Below are 25,788 nucleotides of genomic sequence, written 5' to 3'. Positions count from 1 at the left end.
GGCCAGAGGAAACCCTGAGGGAAAGCTGAGCCAGAATGGAGTCAAGGCAGAGAGGCAGACACTAAGTAAGGTTAGATTACAAGAGCAAGACAGAGCAGCCAGAAATGGGTGCAAACATCAGCACAAGGAGAATTTGGGGAGGACTAAGAAGTCAAGAGCAGGCATAAGTTGGAGGTCAGCTTTGGCCAACCTAAGTTTGAATCAGGTGACCTGGTAAATTGGAGTCATGGACTGTTGGGTCCAGTGCCCTGTGAGATTATGTGGGTGAGAGGCTGCTGCCCTCTCAAATCATGAGCTACCTGGTGGGACAGGAAGAGGGAAGGATCTGGTACAAGGATGAGAAGTAGAGAAGCCTGGAAAAGTACCCTTTAAAAGAGTTCAAAGGAGTTGGGGACTTGGGGCAGATTCTTCCTTTGGGGATAATAGATGGGTCCTTTCTACCTGAAGGTTCTAGTTTTATGTACATAAAACATAAAGTATGTGTTTTATACTTTAACCAAGATTGTGTCTCTTCAAAGTTTGTTGCTCTGTCAGAAGGAAGGATGTTAATTCTCCTTTTCTCTGCATGCAGTTAGATAGCAGCAAGTTTCAGGGAAGAGAGGAAGTAAGTGTTGAGAGCTGTATATAGAAAATTAGTATTTGAAAAATACAACAGGAATAATCTTTACCCCATACTTGGAAAGAGACCATTAAAAAGCATTCAAAAGGCTTGAACAATTCAAATTTGATTTGTCCATTTAGTGAATCATGCTTGAACACTACGTGCAGGATTCTGCTAATCTTGGAAGTTACTCTAGTGAGAAAGACGGATATGACCCCTGGACTCTAGGGGGTTACACTTATCTGCTACACTTTCTCAGTAAAGTCCAGTTTTTGCTTTTGGCATCATTTAAAACTGAAAACCTCAGAATGTACTGAAGTTTAACTCTTAAGCTCTTCTCTGATTATGTTGTGAATTATTTATTAGGTAAGATCCCTCTTCTTTTAAGGCGAAAGGTGCTGTTCTCCTGAAGGGCATGGTCATTCCTATTGTCAATTGTAAAGAAATTAATCCCAGGGCAGGAAATGGAGTCAGGGAGGTAGATGCTGGACCATAGTGAAGGAGAAATACTTCTCTGGGGGCCTTAGGAGAGCCCACTGTCCAAGGGCACAGAGTCAAAAGCACTTCCATGAGTGAGAATAATTCAGTTCCTGCCCATGAACATAGCACCTTGTGTTAGTCAGAGAAACACCTAGATAGCCTAGATGCCCACTCAGAAAGTAGGCATTATTAGTAGAGTTTTAACTCATTTTCTTTGCTGTGTTACAGTTACTTTTCTGTGCACCTTTAGTAAAAAGAAATCGTCAAGTTTCCACTTGGTTTCTGTTCTCTCTGTAGGAAATCAAGGGGATTGTAGTCATGCATTTGGGACAACTGTGTGGTCAGAGTGGCGACAGCCTCTGTACAGGGTTGAATACGGTTCCACTAAAATACATGTCTTCAGAATCTCAGAATGTTAATTATCTGGAAATAGGGTTGTTGCAGATGTAAATATTTAAGGTGAGGTCATACTGGGATAGAATGGGCCCTGTATTCGTCCATTCTTACACTGCTATTAAGATACTACCTGAGACTGGGTAATTTATAAACAAAAGAGGTTTAATTGACTCATAATTCCACGTGGCTGGATAGGTCTCAGGAAACTGACAATTATTGTGGAAGGTGAAGGGGAAGCAAGGCACGTCCTACATAGCAGCAGGAGAGAGAGTGTATGAAGGAGAACTGTCACCCACTTATAAAACCATCAGATCTTGTGAGAACTCACTGTCATGAGGACAGCATGAGGGAAACTGCCCCCATAATCCAGCCACCTCCCACCAGGTCTCTCCCTCAACACAAGATTATGGGAATTACCATTCCAGATGTGATTTGGATGGCAACACAGAGCCAAACCATATCATGCCCTTAATCTGATATGATCAATGTCCTTATAAGAAGAGGAAAAAACCACACAGAAACAAAGACACAGGGGAGAACACCATGGGAAGATAAAGGCAGAGATGAGAATGACTCAACTACAAGCCATGGGGCACCGAGGATCCCAGCAACCATAAGAAGCTAGGATGAGGCAAGAAGCATTCCCTCCTGGAGCCTTCAGAGAGAGTATGGCCTGGTAACATCTCAATTTTGGACTTCTGGCCTCTAAAACTATGGGAAAATAAATTTCTGTGGTTTAAAGCCACTCGGTTCGTAGTCCTTTGTCATGGCAGCCCTAGCAAACTAGTACAGCCTCCTATCCAAGTGTGGTACGAAAGCCTGGGGCATACCATTAAAATGATAGAAAGGGGATGGTATTCCTTTATTCTAAGATGTACATTTTATGTTTCTGCAAGAGGAGTGGACATTACAATTTTACTCTTTATTTTAATGTGATTGTTGCGGGGATAATTTTATCCCAATCCAGTTATGCCCTTATTTTTCTCTATATTCAAACTTAATTTTTATTTTATTCTTATTGGAAAAGTGGAAACTTGATCAAGCTGCCTTTATATCTGCCTTCTCCCTGGAGTTATAGCTAAATTTCAATGTACCTGTGTAGTAAGTGCCATGGTATGGAGGGGAGTAAGACTTCATATGTTCTTTGTTCTGCAGCATGTCTCCCTGCAGAGGTACATCCTCCCCTCTAGTCTTCAGTCTACTTGGTCTCTGTTGTTCAAGGCTTAGATTTCCTTGTTTCTTTGTGCCTGGCCATTCAGGTCCATTGGTCCTCTCTGCTAAGTCCAAGCCATGCTGGGGTAAATTGATCTCTGGGATATTGTATAAGGTCCTAGCTGCCTACATTCAGTAAACAACTGTTCTCTGAGCTCATGAATTGGCTGCAAAAGTTTATTTTTCTGCTTTCCATTGTCACCTCCCTCCCATGTGATCATGAGCCAAGCTTGACTGTTCTGAGTGCATTGTATCAAAGGAGACAGTGGGGAAATATTGGAGGGAAATTATCAGTTTTCAAAAATACTGTACATCTACATTTCTTATCCAGAAAAATAATTACTAAAACGTTTTAAACCTACAAAAGTACTATTTCTTTCCCTGGTGGCTCTTCCATACCCCTCTTACCCACTTGCCCCACCCCCCCTACTGTGTTTCAGATATGGATCAGAATGTGTTCTTCCATGACGGTAACTCCCACGGGCAAAGCAGCATCTGGCTCTGTGGGCTCTCCAAATTTGTGTAGGTGAGTCTGGCTGGAATTATTGCCTCCCTCACCTGGAGGTTGCTGCCTATTCTCCCAGGAGGTTCTCCATCTTTCCAGGACAGGTTTGTTGTCGCCAGGCTGCTCAGCCACCTGTGCTAGTAGAGCTTCCCACTGGGATAATCCTGTGTTGGGCCTCAGATAATGGATATTGAGCAACTCATTGCTTAAGACAGCAGGTAATGTCTGAGCAGCTCATGTTTAACTCTAGGGAGAAAATCGTCTAAGGGAGCCTAGTCTATTTTTCTTTTCAGGTCCTATGTGGTTTCACTCAGTGGACCTGTAACTGAGTATTCCCATTTTTCTAAGAGAAAGAAAATGAGTTATTTTAATTACAATTTTTTCATCTTCTTTTCTCTTTCCTCCTCTTTGCCTATTTTCCACTTCCTACTTAGCTCTTTCGAATTGCGATTATAACCTTTACCTTCCCTTAACCAGACACTCCTTACATGGTAAGCTTATCTAACTATATGCTTACTTAGAAGCACCAGAGCCAGAATTCTCTCCTAACTGGAGCTTGCCTCAAGAGACAACAGTCAATTTATAACCCAACGTATGCCCGCAATGGAACTCTCTCTTACCTGGAGAGTATCTTGAGACAACATTCACCTTACAACCTAGCTCTGCCCATGATGGTGCCAGCTCGACCACCTGGTAGATAAGGCACCAAAGCAAGCCATGTAGCCCCTGTACCTGCTTGTTCCCTCCTCTGCATACTATTTGTGCCAAGTGCCCCTTTAAAAGCCTCTGCTTTCTGTCCCCAAAAGGAAAATGGTACCTTTAAAGGAAGGAGGCTGTACTTCTTCCCCTAAGCTAAGCTTTGGAATAAAGTCACCTTCTCTATACCAAACCTCGCTCTTTTTAGCTGAATTCTGCAAGTGGCGAGCAACCGAAACTGCATTTTGGTTATAGACCCTTTGTGGTTTCTGCAACTATCTAAGTCCTCCCTAGCTACTGGGTTAGTAGCTGTGGGTTCTCTTTATAAATGCAGTCTACAGTATAGACTTTCCCTCAAGCAGAGCAAAAAGAATTCTTCAAGTATTTTTTAGTTCATAGAAATTCTGGGACTCAGTGATACCCTTCTCAGACTTGCTGATGAATTGGATGTGGGAAATTGGGAAAGCTGTAGACAAGAAATCCCTCATATTAGAGAAAAACTGAAATTTGAAAGTTTGGGGAATGATGGGTCTGAGTGAGAAAAAAACATAGTCATTCTGTCCTTGGCTTGGATGGCAATGCTCAGTAAAGGGGTATGGGCAATGAGCTAAGAAGCCAGAAAGGAGTCCAAACAGATTTACCTGCCATTAGGACCAAGGTGCAATTGTTATAGCATTAGAATCCCATTTTCTAAAATTTGACCACTGAAAAATTATTCCATAATTCTATTTATTTTCTTTTGAAGATCTCTTTTTAGATAACAAATACCTAAATGACAGCATGTCTCCTTCCTACTAAGCATACTGACTAAGGAAGAGAATTTGTGTCCTCACTTGAACCAGAGTTATAAAAGCAGCCTCCTTTCCTGGGTGGCAGACAAAGTGAAAACAGCAGGAATGAGATCGAGAACCATAGGCATGGAGGGAGAAATTGGGGTTACTTATATATCCAATTGCATACATTTGTTTCCATAGATCTCATTTCTGCTGAAGTCTTAAAGGGTGGTTTAATGTAGTTTGATTTTAAGAGTCAAAAAAATTATTTGAAATGCTAAGGAAGAGTTAGAGGCAATTATTACCTCCTCAAAGCTCCCTCACTGAAGAATCTTTTTATTCTGGGCATGTCAAACTTGGCCCAGCCCCAGGACAGAACCATTTCCTTTATGGGACCTTGTCTGGTTAGGATAAGTCCTACTCAATTGCTGTGAGTGATCTTCCTACTCGCTGCAGGAGTGTGGGGCTTCACTCACTTGACTTTGGGGCTTAACGTGATAGAATCCAGGGATTCTGTTGCCAAGGCACTACCAGTCAAGAGGGCTTTGGCTTCCTCGGCAGTATGAATCACAGGTGAATTACGTGACCTTTTAGTTGGCAGAGGTGTGCTAATTCAGGGTCTTATATACCAGATATCAATATTTCAGAAATCTCTGTAAGTTGTTTCTTTATACCAAATGTTTCAGATGAAACATTTTCCTGCAGTAATAAAATAAACATTTTAAAAGGAGGGGTAAAATGTTGTTTAATAGGAAACAAGAAGCTAATCTGTATGTCTGGAGTTTTGGAGACCAGTCCTGATCTTTTTGAATAAATGTACATGAGTCTTACTTGCTACTAACTGCACATTGATAATTCTTGTACTATTTCTGACTCAAGATCTAAGTCTAAACTTAGATGCTGCAGATTACTCAGATAATGAATGTGACTGTATAACTGTAGGATGGCTATGTTATTTTGAGTGTAGTGTTTTGGATTATTTTGATCATTCATGCTAATACATTCCATTCAGTGTATATTATGATGAGCTCTTTCTCATCCACACTCATGTTTCTATGTGTTTGATACAACATTTATGCCCCAAGAAATGCTCTTAGGTATGTTTATTGGTGGAAAGTAGTATGGAGGGGACCATCTATAGTCACCCTGCCTTTGAGAAATTCTCAGTTACAAAAATTAAACAGATTTTTTCTTTTTCTTTTCTTTTTCTTTTTCCTTTTTTTTTTTTTCTTGCAAAAAGTCTCTATGGCCTTTAATATGCTGTATGTGTATTTTAAAACTCAAAGTCTCCAGCACTCTTTTTGTAGGATATCAGTTAGTATAATTCAGGATACTTTTTCTGTAAGAAAGTTTGGGAAACACTATTCTAAGGATACAATGAGATGCAATTGGTTTAATCATAACCAGAGTGATTTCAGCCTCTCACCAGATGGTTGTGAAAGTAATGCCCTGGAACAACTGTTATCTCCTTTTTCGGAAGGCCTAATGAGAAAGACATCTATTTATCTCAAAGAGCATTACGCAATCTTTCAAAAAAAGAGAGAATGAACCAGAAGACCCATGGAGGAACCTGTAATTCTCTGGTTTTAGGATGCAATCTTTTAGAACATTTTATCAATTACTGTGCCTTTGTCTGAGAAGGTCAGAGAATCCAATCTTAGAAATTGTTTTAGTTATCTACTGCTGCATAACAAATGTCCCCCAAACTTAATGAGTTAAAACAACAAATATATATTGTCTCACAGTTCCTACAAGTCAGAAATTCTGGAGTGGCTTAGCTGGATTGTACTAAGTTTCTTACGATATTGTAGTCGGAATGTAGGCAGAGACTGCAATCATCTTAAGTCTTGACTGAAACTGGAAGGTGGGCTTCCAGTATGACTCACCTACTATCGATTGGCAGGCGACCAACTCAGCTCCTCACCATGTGGGCATCTCCTTAGGTTGTTTGGGTGTCCTCACAACATGACAGCTAGCTTCACCCAGTCTGGGTAATCCTGGAGAAAGTGGCTAGAGAGGAAGCCACAGTGCCTTTAAGGCGTAGCCTCTGTAGTTGCCTACCATCACTTCTACTTTATTCTGCTTGTTAGAAGTGAGTCACTAAATCTAGCTAAATCCACTAAATCATACTCAAGGTAGAGCAATTAGGTTTCATCTCTTACAGGAAACAGAATCAAAGAATTGTGGACATATTTTAAAACCACCACAGAAGGTTTAAATAATAAGGGCACAAGAAGAAGGGGCAAGCTAGGACAGTACCTGGATTATTTAATTCAGCATCTCAATGCCATTGTCAAGGATCCAAATTATTTCTGTCTTCTACCCTGCCATGCTCAGTGTCTTAGTTGTATACTCAGGCTAGTTCCCCACATAGACACACAATGATTGCTTAAGTACGAGCTATCATGTACCATCACAACATCCAGCAGGACAAGTGGATAGTGTCTTGCTTGTGACTTTATTTTTGAGTAAGGAAACCTTTCCCAGAAGACTTAACCTGACTTCTATCTTAACTCCTTGACCACATCTGTGTCACATGCTCATGACAAAACCAATAGCAGGCAAGAGGAGTGGGATTGCCGTGAGTGACTTAGACCAGAGATGTATGCCTGAGCTAGGTCAAGCCACCTGTGCTGAAGGACACCAAAACAAATTAGAGTTCCCTCTACAAGGAGAGTGGGAAATAGCTACTGGGTTGGCAATTAACAACTAACTAGCTGTGAATCCTTGACCTCCTTCTAGTCACAAAGTCATGTGTATAGGTCTGGCAACATCATCTCCTTTGTAGAGTATAAAAGCTTACACTTCAGACAGAAGATCAAGTCTAGGGAGCCCTTTAGCAGCTCTTGACATAAAACTCACTCTGGTTAAAAGGTGTAAAAAAAATTTCTGGAAACATAATCATAAAATACATTTTTAACAATATCCGGTGTTGATAGAAGAGAAAGGTTAGAGATTAAACTAAATTCACCACTTTCAAAGAAACCATTATATCTTTGAGGGTGGGGTACTACGTTTATTCTCATTTGTTGTTAGTAACAGATGGAGTGGAATTTGTCCTTATGGGAGCCTAACATTTAAAGAGAAAACCTGAGCTGTGTAATCAGTTAACTTGGTTGCCTTATATCTCATCTCCTCTCTGTTCCACCTCTCCCCTTCTACCATCCTCTCTGCTCTTACTAAACCAGAGTATTGCATCAGACAGGCGATTGAGGGCCATAGTCCTAGTTGCTCTTGCCTCGCCCTGCTCCTGAGACCCTGACAGCAGTTCATGGTGATTTCAGCATTGCTGGCCCCAAGCCTAGCTCTCCAGCAGTCTGTCATGTCTCAGCTTTACTGTTTTAGTCATTTCAAGGAGTTTTTAGAATTACTGGACACTTGCCTGCAGACAAATTCAGGGAAATAGAAGGAAAAGGAAATGAAGGAATAATCTGCTCCTCGAGAGGAGAACTAAACTTGCTTAGTCCAAAGGAATTTGGCTAGATGCTTTGCATTTAATAGGTTTTCATTCATCCATTCAATCACTTAATCACTTATTTAGCTTTCAGTCTATCTGTGAGTGTCAGTTTCTCACCATTCAGAGAGAAAGTAAAGGATTGAGAATGAAAAACGTGGTTTGCCACACAGGAATTGCCTTGACAAATTGAATAACACAGAAGTTCCCTAAGAATTTTGCCAGCCATGAAAATGTATAAAGGTTACTGTGTGAATTTCTCATTTCTTATAGAATTCTGTATCAGTCATGTACATGTTTGAGAAAGAAAGGAAGATTTCTTTTTAAAACCAACTTGACAATAATTGTGGAACCTAGGTTAAAAACTGTCTAAATATATGTGGTCAGCACAAGCTCTTTAGAGCATGTGGTACAGAAAGATCCTTGCTCTGAGGCCAGACCTCTGCAGAAGTGGTTTGCTGGTATTGGCTCCAAAGGCCCTGAGGCTTCCTACCATGGTAGGTAAAGAACCAAGGACTCAGTACCTCCCCATCTCATTGGCTCTCCTCTTTAAAACACTTTGGCAAAATTCCTTAGTATCCTAAATTTTGCTTTTTCTTGAATTATATATTTGCTTTAAGTAGGATAGCACTTTATAAAATATTCATATCATATCACAATTAAATGAACTATTTTGCCAAGATTAATTTAGAACCAAAGGCATTCTAGGGCCCCCTAAAAAGTTAAGCTTCTAGCAAAAGACGGTAGAATTCAATGTGTAATCTAAACTATTAGTACCATTTGCTAAGTGATCCTTTTTTTTAGTCGTAGAGGGGATAGGGAGGAGGAGAGTGTTACCCATTCCACCATATCAGTACTGATTGGCTAAAACACTAGATATAAAACAAATACATTATATGCATCCTGATGGAAAATTCTACATATAATAATTTAAAGATTACTGAGTTAAATATTACTCTAGGGTTTTTGTTTGTTTTAAACTGGGACATACACACTAATGGGTGGTATATGAAGATTTTCCAATGGGCATGTAAGCTGAGATCTTTTTTAAGGAATAAACTTCCATACTTCTAAATGTATTCTTTCCTAAACTGGCAACCTACAAATGTGTCTGTGGTCTATGGGCTCTCGCTTCCCATTTCCCCTTTTGCAGCTGACTTCCTCCCACTTCACGTATCCCAAATTCGACTATGGTGCATTGCTCAGGACTTCACCACTAAGCTACTCAGGGGAAAACTTGACACTTCACAGCTCATAAGGGATTATTGTATGAGAGGAAACAAAGAGAGCCTCCAGTAGAAAAATATTAGAGGGGGCAACACATTATTTCATCAGACCTCAAACTCATGGCTGAGTTCCATGCCTTCTCTATCTCTTCTAAAACAGGAATTCAGAAATCAGATGGTAGCACAGGGATGTGGATTCACACATACATTTCAATTCAAATACAGTCAGATTTCTTTCTGACATAAATTAAGTCTGCTTTCCTCAATTTGAAACTGAGAACCTTATTTGTCATTTTCCTTATAAGGAAAGACAATTTCTAAAAATTAAAAAAACTAAATCAGAAGCTTCAAGATTTTGAGGAAAATATATTTAAAGCATCTCTATTATGTGCCAGAAATCACCACATTTTCAGCTATTTAAATTTATGATAAAAATTCTAGATGTTAACGTAAAAGTCTATGGGATATAAATAGTTTGCAAAATTCTTTTAGGGGATATATGAGCAAAAATACTTGAAGTCTACTGCTGTAGAATGCAATATGATCTCAGTGTGGTGGGGAGCAGGTGTGGTCCATGGTGCAACTGTCAAGTAGAGAGGTCTTTAGCAATCATCTCCTCTCTTCTCTTCACTCTGCTTTGTACCTGGATTTTTCTTCACACCGATTTCTGGCTGCCAGTCTTTTCCAGTCCAGGGCCTACAAAGCCTCAGACCTTTTCACAGTGCGTCCTATTGTAAACTAAAAAGAGAGTGAGGTGGATCTCAGTTGATTTAGAAGTTTGTTTTGCCGAGGTTGAGGATGCACCTGGGGAAAAATAACAACAACAACAAAAAAAAACACAAGTTACAGTAGGATCTGTAGCCTCTGCCTTTCCCAAAGAGGTTTTTGAGGGTTTAAATATATAAAAGGAAAGAAACAAATAGGAAGGAAAGGAGGAAAGGGAAAAAAAGTTGGTACGGTAGTTATTCTTGTGAGGCCTTGATTAGAGCTTACGAATCTACGTTTTACATGTGAAAGAGGGAGGGAGGGGAAAAGTGAATTGTGTATTCATCTTGTGCTCAGTAAATCTATATTTTCACATAGGATAAAATCATAATGTGAAATTACAGCTATCTGTTTGGGAACAAAAGGAAGGTAGTTTTCACATCACTTAGTTCTCAGGCTTAACTTTCCCTTAGCTATAGTGGGTTTGGGCTCCCAAGATTTTCCTTTCCTTTCACACCATGTTCCATTTCCACAGAGTGCTTATCTCAGAGGGCAAGAATCTATCATGAAACTCATCCTTTCAGCCATTCTACTAGCTTAGATAATAGACATTGGTCATTCTTTTTTGGATTGCTCATCGTGTGAGCAATTTTTGAGTTTTGATTGGATGCTGAGCTCATCTCTCATCATAAAATTTGAAACTCAAGATATTCCCTGTTTCAATTCTTCATGGCAGTAGCCATTGTGTTAGAGTAGGAACCTTGTCAGCCATCAGCAGCACAGCAGAGGGCTCCCCCACCACACACCGGGAATATTAGATGACTATCAGGTGGTGGTTTGGCAGTTATCAGACCATAATAGCAGACTATAGGGCCCAACTCAGAATGCTGCCTTCATTGAGGGGCCTGGCCCAGATGCAACTATTACATAGTCTCTCCCGAGATCCATCTATAGGGGAGACACGCCGGCCACACAAATCTAAGGAATCAAAGGGGAATTAGCGAAAGACTAGGTTCTCACACAGGTGAACGTGACTATTTCTGCCTGACCCACTCCTCTGGGTCCTCCATCCATGGATCCGGAGGAGTGGGTCAGGCAGGAATAATCATGCTTGCACCCAGGAGCAGTACCTTTAATGGATGCCAGGGCCCAGGGAACAAAGGAAGGAGAATAGTAGTGGGGATGCCCCCACTGTCTTCCTCTACACCTGGGTCACTCCAAAAGGAGGGAGAAGACTAAGGGATGTCTTTCCTTCCCCAGCTCTTTCTAGATGGGTAACAAACCATCTTCAGCCTACACTCCTCTCGAGTGCATTCTGAAGCAGTGGAAGTCCTTTGACCCCAAGACTCTGAAGAAAAAGTGGCTTATATTCTTTTGCACAAGGGGGTGGCCTTCTTACTAGCTTGGGGACAGACAAACCTGACCTTCTAAAGGAAGTCTTGATTTTAATATTATCCAACAATTAGATCTTTTCTGTAGATGGGAGGTTAAATGATCTGAAGTCCCTATGTACAGGCTTTCTTTGCCCTATGGGACAACACAGATCTCTGCAAGCAATGCACAATTGACCCAGCTCTTTTAGCAGTCAGATCTGGCACACCCATGGAGAATGATTCCCCAAACCTAAGAAAACAAATTTCTGGGGAATCCTCTGAGACAACTATTAAGTGTCTCAGCCCCTCCTCTCCCCATTATCCAGGGCTCCCTCCTCCAACTGTGCTGTTGGCTCCTCTAGTTTCACCACTTCCAAAACTCCCCACTTCCCCAGTTTCACTTTTACCCCTGCATGAAATGCCCAATGGACGTGGTGCCAGTAGGGTTCAGGTTCCCTTCCCATCGAAAGACCTTAGACAAATAAAAGGAGACCTGGGTAGGTTCTCTAATGACCCCAACAGGTATACAGAGGCTTTCCAAAATCTAGCCCAGGTGTATGACCTCACATGGAGAGATGTTACGTTAGTCTTAAACCAAACCCTAACAGCTGCTGAGAGGCAGGCAGCAGAAAAGTTCAGGGTCGAACAACATGTTTCTTATAGCAGGCCAAAAAAGAAGAGTAGAGATAAGGGAGCGGAGGAAATTATAGAACAACCATTCCCAACAGGAAGAGAGGCAATACCCCCTGAAAACCCTGGCTAGGACTGTAGTGACCCCACAGATGAATGGAAGAGGAAACACTTTTTAATGTGCATATTGGAGGGCCTATGAAAAACTAGGGCCAAACTTCTTAATTACTCTAAGCTGTCCACAACAGATCAGAGACCAGATGAGAATCCCTTGGCTTTCATGGAAAGGCTAAGAGAGGCCTTAATAAAACATACTTCCCTGTCTCCTGACTCAGTTGAAGGACAGCTAGTCCTAAAGTACAAGTTTATTACTCAGGCAGCCCCTGATATTAGAAGAAAATTACAGAAACAGGCTATAGGACCAGATAGTATTCTGGAGAACCTCCTGAGGGTGGCCATCTCGGTCTTTTACAATAGGGATCAGGAGGAGGCCCAGGAAAAAGAGAGGAAGCACAGGAGAAGTATGGAGTCTCTGATGGCTGCTTTAGAGGCCTGTAAAGTTCAGGATCCACTAATTGCTATCCATGTGGCAAACCAGGGCACTTTAAGAAGGACTGTCCAGGCAGAAGGAAGCCACCTCGACCCTGTCCAGCCTGTGGCAGGGACAACTAGAGGTCAGACTGTCCACAGAGACATAGGTCACCAGGTCCAGAACTGGTCTCCCAAATGCTCCAGCAGGACCCATGGGTCCCAGGGCTCAGTTCCTCAGCTCCAGTGGCCCAAACTGCCATTACACCCAGGAGCCCCAGGTGATTCTGGAAATGGAAGGAAGGAGGGTAGACCTCCTTCTGGACACTGAAGCCAGTCTCTCTGTTCTCCAATCCAGGCTTCCCCTCCTCCCATAGCACGATTGTGAAGGGTGTCTCAGGAAAGGTTCTAACCCTATATTTTTCTCAACCCCTTAGTTGTAGCTAGGGGGAACTACTATTTACACATGCCTCTTTAGTCATACCTGAAAGTTCCACTACCTTATTACGTAGAGACATTTTAGCTGGCATGGGAGCCAGCATCCTTATGGCCCCAGTACAGACTCTTTGTCTTCCCTTGGTGTCAACCAATATTAACCCAGAGGTGTGGGCAAGCCAGGGGAAAATTGGCCAAGTTATAACTGCTATACTGGTCCAAATACATCCTGAGGATCCCACATCTTTTCCTAACCAAAGAAAATATCCCCTAAAGCCAGAGGCTGGAAAAGGGCCAGAGATCATTATTAATAATCTGAAGAAGCAAGGCCTTCTCAAACACTGCACTGGTTTCTGCAACACCCCAATATTAGGGATGCAGAAACCCAGTGGGGAAGGGGACTAGTTCAGGACCTCTGCCTCATTAATGAGGCCATAGTCCCAATTCATCCAGTAGTCCCTAATCCTTATACTTTGCTAACCCAAATACTTGAGGAAACTAAATGGTCCACAGTGCTCGACCTAAAAGATGCCTTTTTTTTCTGCATACCACTACACCCTGACTCACAATACCTATTTGCCTTCGAAGATCCCTCTGGCCAGACTGCCCAGTTAACCTGGACGATGTTGCCACAAAGGTTTTGTGATACCCCTCACTTGTACGGACAAGCACTGTCTAAAGACCTTTCTGAGTTTTCTCATTCTCAGGCTAAAGTCCTACGGTATGCAGATGACATTCTTCTTTGTGCTCCAACGGAGAAAGCTTCTCTGGAAGACACCAAGGCCCTTCTCAATTTCTTAGCCAATAGGGGATATAAGTTTCAAAATCCAAGGCCCAGCTTTGCCAAACCTCAGTGAAGTACCTGGGTTTAGTGTTATCTGAAGGGTCCAGAGCACTGGGAGAAGAAAGGATTAAGCCCATTTCTTCCTTCACCCTCCCTAAAACCCTAAAGCAGCTAAGAGGATTTTTGGGCATTATAGGATTTTGCAGGCTATGGATACCTGGGAATGGGGAAATGGCCTGTCTCTTATACCAGTTAATAAAGGAAACTCAGGCAGCCAAGACTCATTCCTTGATATGGGATCCAGAGTCAAAAAGGGTCTTTGACCAGTTAAAACAAGCTCTGAGGCACCAACCCTTAGTCTTCCAATAGGGAAGGCATTGTCTTTACATGTCAGAAAGAAAGGGAATGGCCCTGGGAGTTTTAACTCAGACCTAGGAGCCAGCTCAACAGCCAGTGGGTTACCTAAGTAAGGAACTGAACCTGGTGACTAAAGGATAGCCAGCCTGCCTCCAGGCAGTTGCAGCAGTGGCCCTACTGGTGCCAGAAGCCACCAAATAAACTCTGGAGAATAGTTTAACTGTTTATACCCCACATAATGTGGCAGAATTTCTGTCCTCTAGAGGAGGCCTTTGGCTAACAGAGAGCCACCTCCTTAAATACCAGACTCTACTAGTAGAGGAGTCTGCAGCCCAACTAAAAACGCTCTCACCTGAATCCTGCCACCTTCTTCCCAGAGGAAACTGAGGAACCTGAACATGACTGTGAGTAAGTTGTAATAGAAACCTATGCAGCCATGGAGGATCTCAGGGAAACTCCCCTAGAAAATCCAGGCTGGACCCTCTTTATAGATGGGTGCTTCTTTGTAGAGCTGAGAGTCTATAAGGCAGGGTATGCAGTAGTCACCCCGAATCTTTAAAAGTGTGTCTCTCTCACTAGGCACAAGCTCCCAATTAGCTGAGCTGATAGCTCTCACAAGGGCACTTGAATTAAGCAAAGGAAAAACAGCTAACATTTATACCAACTCCAAATATGTCTTTCTTATCCTCCATGCTCGTGCCACCAATTGGAAGGAGAGACACTTTCTCACTCCTAATGGGTCTCCCACGAGATACCATCAGGAAATTAGCAGGCTGTTATCTTCAGTTTTCCTTCCACAAGAAGTAGCAGTAATGCATTGTAAAGGACATCAGAAAGGAACAGATGAAATAGCTGAGGGAAATAAGTTAGCCAACTAGGCAGCCAAGTCAGCAGCATGAAAGCCTCAGAGTGCCAACACCCTCGAAGGCCCTCTAATCTGGGAAGACTCCATCAGGGAAATGAAGCCTCAGTATTCTCCTGCAGAAACAGAATGGGCCATTTCTCACGGATTCACTTTCTAGCCATCAGAATAGTTGCAGTCAGAGGATGCAAGATCCACTTGCTGGCCTCCAACCAGTGAAAGGTCATTAAGACTCTTCACCAAACTTTTCATCTAGGGAAGAGTAAAACTTATCAATGTGTCCAAAGATTATTCTCAGAGGAGAACCTACTAAAAACAGTCAAGCAGGTTGTTAATGCTTGTGAAATCTGCCTTAAAAACACCTCCCTCAACAGATGGCTTCTTCCCCCTCGAGCTCAGAGAATGGGAAGTTATCCAGGGGAGGACTGGCAAATAGACTTCACCCATATGCCAAAATCGAGGGGCACTCAGTATCTCCTGGTATGGGTGGATACGTTCACTAACTGGGTGGAAGCGTTTCTATGTCAAACATAAAGGGCATCCGAGGTAGTAAGAGTATTAATCAATGAAATAATTCCCTGCTTTGGACTCCCTAAATACCTCCAAAGAGACAATGGCCATTCATTTAAAGCAGCTGTCACTCAGGGGGGTCTCAAAGGCACTAGGCATACAATATCATTTCCATTGTGCCTGGACACCCCAGTCCTCAGGAAAGGTAGAAAAAGAAATGACATTATCAAAAGACACCTCAGAAAGTTGTCTCAAGAGACTCACCTTCCCTGGACTAGTCTCCTTCCCATGGTCCTACTATTAATAAGAAATACCCCTCAAAATTAAGTTTAAGCCCTTTTGAAATGTTGTATGGATGACATTTTCTTACCAATTGTATTAGTCTGTTTCCACACTGCTGGTAAAGACATAACTGAGACAGGGAAGAAAAAGAGGTTTAATTGGACTTACAGTTCTGCATGGCTGGGGAAGCCTCAGAATGATAGCGGGGGTGGGGGGGTGTGAAATGTACTTCTTACCTCGTGGCGACAAGAGAAAAATGAGGAAGAAGCAAAAGTGGAAACCCCTGATAAACTCATCAGATCTTATGAGAACTATTCACTATCGTGAGAATAGCACCGGAAAGACTGGCCCCCATGATTCAATTACCTACCTCCCTCTGGGTCCCTCCCACAACACATGGGAATTCTGGGAGATACAATTCAAGTTGAGGTTTGAATGGGGACACAGCCAAACTATGTCACTTGGGAATAGCAGCAAGTGTAGGGACAGGGCCTGAAGGACTAGCAACCTCTCTGTCCTACTATGAAGGCTCATCCAAAGACTTGACAAAAAGTTTAAAGGACATTGTCCGAACCATTGATACTATACAAAATCAAATAGACTCGTTGGCAGCAGCTGCTCTATAAAATAGGCAGGTTCTAGACCTCTTAACTGCTGAAAAGTGTGACCTACACCTTGTTTGGGAGGAAGAATGCTGTTTCTATGTCAACTAATCAGGGATAGTGAGGTATGCCACCCAAAAATTAGCTGATCAGGCTTCTGAGATATAACAACTGTCAGAGTTATGGGGCTCTTGGTCTAAATGGCTAAACTGGAGATCCTGGCTCCTCTCTTTGGCAGGCCCACTATTAATCCACTATTAATGATTGTACTAGCTTTAATATTTGGACCATGTTTGTTAAATCTCCTGACCAGCTTCATCTCCTCACCTAGAAGCTATCAAACTCCAAATGGTGCTACAAATTGAGCCCTGCCCCTGCCCCACACACACACTTGGACACTCCATTCTCCTGAGGACCTCTAGATTGACCTCAGGAGGAACCCTAGTTGCTGTTTCCCCACTCAGTGACCCTCTCCAGCAGGAAGTAGCTAGACGAGTTGTTGCCCAAACCCCCTAACAACTGTTAGGGTCTCCACTCCTGAGGAAGGAATGCGAGATGGGGGGCAGGGAGAGAGAGAGAGAGAGAGAGAGAGAGATGAACTAGGCAGATAGGGCCAGGGTCCTCAGTAGAATTCCCTTCTGACAAAAAGCATCTTCTCTTCTGACAAAAAATAACCCAAGAGGTAATTTCTCTTTCAGTAAAGAATCACCTGACAGATCAGGCTGCAAACACAGATAAAGGAAGGAAAGCTCTAACGCATCTAACTCAGAAAGGGGCCTCCTGTGTGATGTACAGACATACAGTGGGCCCCAGTAAGCACAGCCCTCTCCTTTTCTGGACATGTTCAGACAAGGTGGCTCACACAGGGGAAGTGCTTGCAGCAGTATCAATTAGGAGAGCTACCTTGAACCAGGCACATCCACCTTGTAGTGTTCTGCCCCCTGCCTTTTTAATACATGAGCAGTAGGAAGAGATAAGCAACATGGAGTAACTCAGGCTAAAAAGCCCATATAAGCACTAGAAAGGGTGGGATGGGGATTAAGAAACTAATGCTTTATGTAAATGAAGCACCCCTCCACACCAGCTTGTCTATTAAAACTCTTGCATTTCACTGTAAAATGGCAGCCCATCTTTCTGGGACCCTTCTCTGCTTCAGAGAGCTTTCTTCCTTTTGCTTATTAAACTTCTGCTCTAACCTCACCTTTGGAGTGTCTGTGTCCTTGATTTCCTTGGCTGCAAGACTAAACTTCGGCTGACACCTCAGACAATGAGGCAGGTTTCGTTAGGACAAATAGCTAATGCACGCAGGGCTTAAAACCTAGATGATGGGCTGATAGGTGCAGCAAACCACCATGACACACGTATACCTATGTAACAAATTTGCACGTTCTGCACGTTTCCTAAAATTTAAAGTAAAATTAAAAAATAATGAATTTTTAAAAATGATAATTTGCATCCAGCACCAAGGAGACACAATTTCCTGATGGTCCAAAGTTGTCACACTAAAGTGATAATTGATCACACCAGGGACAGGGAATTTTCCAAACAGATAAAACACTTGAAATTGGTAATCAGCTTCCAATAAAATCTCAGGAATTGGGTCAGTAGGCTCAGGCATGCACATTAAGGGAAAAAATGATGGAGTATGACCTTCCAAGGGTATTCCACTGGAAAAGGGAAGAAAACCTCAAATGACCATGCATACAACTTCTTTTATGTGTTTGGGGTATTCTTTTTATTAATTCAGTTCCTTTAATACATAATGGACAGTTCAGATTTCCCTTTCTTTCTTTCACTTTAAATTCTGGGATGCATGTGCAGAATATGCAGGTTTGTTACATGGGTATACACATGTCATGGTGGTTTGCTGCACCCATCAACTTGTCATCTACATTGGGTGTTTCTCCTAATGTTATCCCTCTCCTAGCCCCCCAGCCCCCGACAGGCCGCAGTGTGTGATGTTCCCCTCCCTGTGTCCATATGTTCCCATTGTTCAACTCCCCCTTATGAGTGAGAACATGTGGCATTTGGTTTTTGTGTTAGTTTGCTGAGAATTATGGTTTCCAGGTTCATCCATGTCCCTGTAAATACATGAACTCATCCTTTTTTATGGCTGCATAGTATTCCATGGTGGATATGTGCCACATTTTCTTTATCCAGTCTATCACTGATGGGCATTTGGGTTGGTTCCAAGTCTTATGCTATTGTGAACAGTGCCACAATAAACATACGTGTGCAGGTGTTTTTATACTAGAATGATTTATAATCAGTTGGGTATATACCCAGTAATGGGATTGCTGGATCAAATGGTATTTCTGGTTCTAGATCCTGGAGGAATCGCCACATTGTCTTCCACAATGGTTGAACTAATTTACACTCCCAGCAGTAGTGTAAAAGAGTTCCCATTTCTCCACATCCTCTCCAGCAACTATTGCTCCTGATTTTCTAATGATTGCCATTCCGACTGGCATGAGATGGTATCTCATTGTGGTTTTGATTTGCATTTCTCTAATGACCAGTGATCTTTTTCTCATATGTTTTTGGCAGCATAAATGTCTTCTTTTGAGAACTGTCTGTTCATATCCTTAGCCCACTTTTTGATGAGATTGTCTGTTTTTTAATTGTAAATTTGTTTTAAGTCCCTGTGGATTCTGGATATTAGATCTTTGTTAGATGAGGGGCCTATAAATCTTTTCTTCCGTTCTGTAGGTTGCCTGTTCACTCTGATGGTAGTTTTTTTGTTGTTGTTGTTTTGTTTTGTTTTCTGTGCAGAAGCTTTTTAGTTTAATTAGATCCCATTGGTCAATTTTGGCTTTTGTTGCCATTGTTTTTGGTGTTTTAGTCATGAAGTCTTTGCCCATGCCTATGTCCTGAACAGAATTGCCTAGGTTTTCTTCTAGAGTTTTTATGGTTGTAGGTTTTACCTTTAAGTCTTTAATCTATCTTGAGTTAATGTTTGTATAAGGTATAAGGAAGGCATCAAGTTTCAGCTTTCTGCTTATGGCTAGGCAGTTTTCCCAACACCATTTATTCAATAGGGAATCCTTTCCCCATTGCTTGTTTTTGTCAGGTTTGTCAAAGATCAGATAGTTGTGAATGTGTGGTGTTATTTCTGAGGCTTCTGTTCTGTTCCATTGGTCTACATATCTGTGTTGCTACCAGTACCATGCTGTTTTGGTTACTGTAGCCTTGTAGTATAGTTTGAAGTCAGGTAGCATGATGCCTCCAGCATTCTTCTTTTTGCTTAGGATTGCCCTGGCTATACAGGTTCTTTTCTGGTTTCATATAAAATTTAAAGTAGCTTTTTCTGATTCTGTGAGGAAAGTCAATGGTATCTTGATGGGCATAGCATTGAATCTATAAATTACTTTGGGCAGTATGGCCATTTTCATGATATTGATTCTTCCTATTCATAAGCATGGAATGTTTTTCCATTTGTTTGTGTCCTCTCTTATTTCCTTGAGCAGTGTTTTATAGTTCTCCTTGAAGAGGTCCTTCACATGCCTTGTAGGTTGTATTCCTAGGTATTTTATTATATTTTTAGCAATTGTGAATGGGAATTCACCCATGATTTGGCTCTCTGTTTGTCTCTTATTGGTGTCTAGGAATGCTTGTGATTTTTACACATTGATTTTCTGTCTTGAGACTTTGCTGAAGTTGTTTATTAGCTTAAGGAGTTTTGGGGCTGAGATGATGGGGTTTTCTAAATATACAATCATGTCATCTGCAAACAGAGACAATTTGACTTCTTCTTTTCCTAATTGAATACGCTTTATTTATTTCTGTTGCCTGATTGCCCTGGCCAGAACCTCCAATACTGTGTTGAATAGGAGTAGTGAGAGAGGGCATCCTTGTCTTGTGCTGGTTTTCAAAGGGAATGCTTCCAGCTTTTGCCCATTCAGTATGATATCGGCTATGGGTTTGTCATAAATAGCTCTTATTATTTTGAGATATGTTCCATCATTACCTAGTTTATTGAGAGTTTTTAGCATGAAGGGGTGTTGAATTTTATCAAAGGCCTTTTCTGCATCTATTGAGATAATCAGGTGGTTTTGTCATTGTTTCTGTTTATGTGATGGATTACCTTTATTGATTTGCGTATGTTGAATCAGCCTTGCATCCCGGGGATGAAGTTGACTTGATTGTGGTGGATAAGCTTTTTGATGTGTTGCTGGATTTTGTTTGCCAGTATTTAATGAGGATTTTTGCATTGGTGTTCAGCAGGGATATTGGCCCGAAATTATTTTTGTGTGTCTCTGCCATGTTTTGGTATCAGGATGATGCTGGCCTCATAAAATGAGTTAGAGAGGAGTCTCTCTTTTTCTATTATTTGGAATAGTTTCAGAAAGAATGGTACCAGCTACTCTTTGTACCTCTGGTAGAATTCAGCTGTGAATCCATTTGGTCCTGGACTTTTTTTGGTTGGTAGGCTATTACTGCTTCAATTTCAGAACTTGTTATTTGTCTAGCATACAACTTCTTAAACACACTGCGCATGCTCACCTCCAAAGTACAAGGATATCACACATGCAGAAGCCCACCCTAAGGGAATAATCATAGGAAAAGGGAAGCAAGACCCTGGATGTATGCCAACATATAAAACCCCAAGTCCAAAGGTCAAATGCCACATTGGATCTCCATGGTGCCCATTTGGGTCTCTTCCAAGTGTACTTTCCTTTCTTTCCTGCTCTAAAGCATTTTAATTAACTTCCACCCCTGCTCTGAAACTTGCCTCTGTCTGTTTATCTGCCTCATGGCCCTCAGTCAAGTTCTTTCTTGTGAGGAGGCCAGAATTGAGGTTGCTGCATACCCATACGGATTTGCTGCCAGTAATTCAGATATTCGTCACAACCCCAACATTTGATTCTAAGCACTTTACAAGTAGTAACTCATTTAATACTTAAACAACCCTGTGAAGTAGGTACTACTACTATCTAATTGATACAGTTGAGGAAACTGAAGCACAGAGAGAGAAAGTAACATTTTTATGATCACACAGCAAGTAAATGGAAAGCCAAGATTTGAAGCCAAAGAATCTCACCCCAGAGTCTAAACTCTTAGTCACCATGCAAAGGCCCATGGCTCAGATTTAAACAGTAGGATACAATCACTTTGGATTTATATTCCAGAGCTGATGCTTCAGAGATGTGGTGATAGGGTACTCCATCTAGTATTGGTGAGGTCTATTGTGGCTGCCACATAGACTTTTCCAAGGCCGCAATGGCAGTGATGTCAGTGATAGCAACTGGGGTCCAGGGTGGGCTGGGAGTGCTGGCCATATATGCTGTAGCTTGGAGGGCTCAGCAGAGGCAGCAAAGTTCCACTTCTGGGGTGCAATGATGACTGTAATTATGGCTGTACAACTCTCTACCTTGTTCTCTCCCTCTCCTGATAGTCCTGGAAAAATGACTCTCTCTCTATCTATCATCAACATCTACTACATCTCTGTAATTATAAAACTATATAGATAGTCATATTGAACACTGTATAGTGTATATGATATATATTTCATGTTATTTCAGTCAGTCGAAATGGGCTTCTGTTGCTTGTGACTATGGCTCCTAATAGTGAACTTTTAAAGGTGAGGTTTGATGTCTTCTTATGTTTGTATCCTTTTGGCTCCCAGCAAAAATGTCCTGCACAGCGCAGATGCTCTAAACACATTTGTTGCATGAATAATGAGCTGCTGCACAAGGTGTTAGTGGATGATAATGACTTATTGGGACAATTCTTGTAGTAATATTAGCATTTAGATGCAAACACTTAATGTCCCAAGGTACTGGTTATAACCCATTAATGGGCCTTGAAATCAATTTAGTTGGTTGCTGCTAGCATTTAAAAAAAATGAAATAGACTCAATTATAACAGAAAACAGTGAAAATGGAGTTTATCACAGGTAGGGAGAGCAAGCATTATTTCACAAATATTTGTTTTATGTTTATATGTTTTGTGTGTATGTGCACATGTGAGGGAATGTTGGGTTGTGGTATTACTATGGACCAAAAATGTTTGAAAACCATGCCAAAATGGGAGCCATGTCTACCGGTTAATGGGTCATATTTCCTAGCAGAAGAGCAGAGGGGAAGGATTGTAAATGGTTGGAAGAGAAGCACTAGGACCTAAGTGCTTTTGAGTTCCAGTTTCCAAGAGCATGTCATTGCCTCTTGTAGTAGCCTCACTAAAATGACTTCAGCCTTTTTTAATGTGAGCTGGTATCTTAGGTCAGGTTCCCTAGAGGTTGACTCTGCAATGAGGATTCATGTGCAAGTAATTTATTAAAGAAATAGAGGAAACATTACAGAGAGAAGAGTAAGGTATGATTTCAGGCAAAGTCCCTGGACAATTTCTCCAACCTCAGAGCTCTCCTGACCTGAGGCCAGAAAGCTGGACTCTCATTTTCCTTCACCATCAATCATTGTTTTAAAACCACCCTGGGGGAATGCAAGTTCTCAGGCACTTCCAGTTTCCTGTGTGCATAGCTCAGTAGCCTGAAGGAAGTCTTAGAAATAAAAGTCCCTGATGAGGCCACAAGAAACAATAGCACAAGGAAACAAGCACAAAGACAAAGAGAAATAGTCAAAGGGATTCAGAGGGCATCTGATTGTAGTTGGTTTGAGTGGCTACCTTTACCTACAATGGAAAGGACTTGTATTGTGCACAGACATAGTTCAAGAAACTCATCAATAAAAAAGAAGAGCAAGATTTTTATAAAGTTGGAAAAATCTCTTCCTGAAAGCAAACTTGGGGCACATTCCTAAGTTCATATCAGATAAAATTGCATGTTTAAGCTTTTCTAACAACCTAAGACAAATGTTCAGCCTTAAAAGTGTATTCTTTAAGTGGAGAGAGAGAGGCCAAAAACTCCATTTTGTGGTACTTCAGCTTGTTGGGAACAGATGCTCAGTGTCGCAAAAATCAACACTGAGACAAGGGATCTCTCAGCAAGGCTAGTTTACTTTTTGCAGAAAGGGTTCACTCACCAGCAGTTTAGCCACAAGAGTACACCAAACAAAGGAGACAGGGTCATTTATAACCTGACGCATCCATGCTACTGCTGAGTTCAGTTTCCACTGGCTGGAATGGGACCTCACATTCTGTATTTGTCCCGATTGGCTGGCAACTTACTCATTTCCAACAGAGGCAAAGGCAGAGGAGAACAAAGGAAGGAGGAAGTACCTCGTGGAATGCTGAGAAAGGTAAAAACACCTTCAAATAAGGAAGAGGAACAGGCTATGACCTAATGCTTGCTTGGACCAGTATAAGCATGCCAGGGCAAATATTTAGGCTAAAATGTGGGAGCTAAGAACATAAAGTCCATTGATTTCTTTGTTATGGCTAGCAGACATCTAAGAATGTTAGTGCAGGCCTTTGAATAAATTTTGCTTCTAAGAGAAGTTATTGTTTATTCCTAATTAGACAGGGAGGAAAGCCTCTTTGAAGAGGAACCTCTATTTCACTTTTTACAAGCTAAAGACCTAGTGGTCATGCTTAGATGACTCTTTATGGTGACCTGTGGACCTGAAGTAAGAATTTATCCATAGCTTGGTGTCACCTTTTGCATCTGGCTGCCATTTCTATTACAAATTTTTATCTATTAAATTGACTTATATCTAAAAGTACCAGCAGCCACCAAATAATTTTGCATTTTGATGCACAAGAATGGTTGCTTCTACTTTATTCCCTAATTCAAGCTTGGCATGCTTTTAGTTTTTAAAGTACATCTGTAGTTTGACTTGAATGCCCTCATCCATCATTAGGTAACTTTTAAAAGTTGATGTTATTTCCGGTTGGAATTATCTTCTACTTCTCTTATCCTCTCATACCCTGTTAGTTTTTTGTAGTAATAGCCTCATCCCTATAATCAAATCCAGAGATGGGGAGAAGGTAGAGCTGGGAATTCACTTTTCTCCCTACAAGTCTTAATTATTCCCCAAAATATTTGTGAACTAGGAAAGCATGTTTTCAGCACCCATTGCTCACTATCATCCTCTTACCCAGTTGTCTGATTAGTTTCTCCTTTTGTCTTTTGTTACTGTCTCATCTGGGCATTTAGCGTTCTAATTTTATTCCTCAGTCACTTAGAGCCCTGAACTATGAACTCACCTCCCTGTTAATCTGGGTAGAAGTCTTTCTCTGAATCTTTTCAACTTCCTTTTCTCACATCAAAATATACTGACCCTGGGTTCCATTTATTCAAGGTCATTCTTTTTTTCTGCTAGGAAACAGCTAGCTGATCTTGCAACCTAGTCTGCTGTAATGTATTAATGAAAAACAATGTGCTAGTTCCATCTCCTGAAAAAAACCTGAAAAATTTTAGCAGGATATTTTATAAGACTGCTTTTACAATGAAGTAGTGCAAAATAGCAGAAAGAGTAAAATGATTCAGAATTTGGAATTAGAGTGACGTAGGATCAAATCCATGACTCCTATTCATTTCCTAACAGATCTTCCACAAATTACTTAACCTCTCTGAACCTTCTATCCTCCCTTTACTGTAAAAAATGGATACTAACACTTACCTTCAACTTTTGTTGCGTTATAAAATGAAAAATTGTGAAAGTACTCAAGATATTGGCTGCTATACAGTAGGTGTCTTACACATTGTAGCTAATAAGTTAACAATATTGTAAGCCAAATAAGTGACTCAAAATCAATTACTGGTCAATGCTAATAATCTTAATGAACAAATATTTCTTAAACACTTTGTGTAGAAATAAAAAAATACAAGTGGTACCTATGAAATAATATTCTACTTTACCTATGTGCTATGCCAGCTCTTCTCCAGCTGCTCATCAAACAACCAACTATTCCTTCATTTATTGATTAACTTATTCATGTAATATTAAGTGCAGAAGGCTGGGCTGGGTACTATGAAAAATACGAAGATATATAGCACATAATCCCATATTGACTTACTGTTGAATGTGACAAAACCTTTTGGTATTTTGGATAGGCTAGGAAGATAGAATATCTTGATCCTGCCTTCAATTATTAGCCTAAGAATGGAAACTGCTTGCAAAAGTAAGATGCAAGTAGGGTAGCAGCAGGCTTATCTGAGGAATTACTTGTCTGAAGTTTGGGCACAAATTATCAGAGCCAAAGAAGAGCGAAATCTATATCCTTTAGGAAAGTTGAAGTAAAGATCATTTTCAGAGATAGAGATAGAATAGATTATGACTCAAGCTTCAGTGGCAAGCTGTGTATACAGTCACAATAGATAGAAAACAGACCAGTAGTCAAGGGCACCAGGGGACAGGGGAGGCAAGGTGTTGGTTGGATGAAGTGAGGAGGGTCAGGAAGTAAATCCAGATCTGTCTGAATTGTAGCAGGGCAGATGCTAGCTCATTTTGCCAGGGTGGTTTTTAGTCACTTATGGA

At 41.3% G+C, this 25,788-nt stretch overlaps 1 long non-coding RNA gene across 1 annotated transcript in view; it reads right to left on the bottom strand.

The window, feature by feature from the left end:
• Window positions 1–25,542, bottom strand: part of LOC105523465 — a 97,267-nt gene extending 71,725 nt beyond the window's left edge. The window contains exon 1 of the long non-coding RNA XR_001003611.1: window positions 25,328–25,542. This is a non-coding gene — a long non-coding RNA (uncharacterized LOC105523465). The remainder of the gene's footprint in view (window positions 1–25,327) is intronic.
• Between the last annotated feature and the right edge of the window lie 246 nt (window positions 25,543–25,788).

The sequence above is a fragment of the Colobus angolensis genome, unplaced genomic scaffold (genome assembly GCF_000951035.1).
Source record: "Colobus angolensis palliatus isolate OR3802 unplaced genomic scaffold, Cang.pa_1.0 Scaffold465, whole genome shotgun sequence".
Taxonomy (NCBI): Eukaryota; Metazoa; Chordata; class Mammalia; order Primates; family Cercopithecidae; genus Colobus; species Colobus angolensis.
Note: the sequence above shows the minus strand (reverse complement) of the source record. Positions and strands in the feature narration are given on the sequence as shown.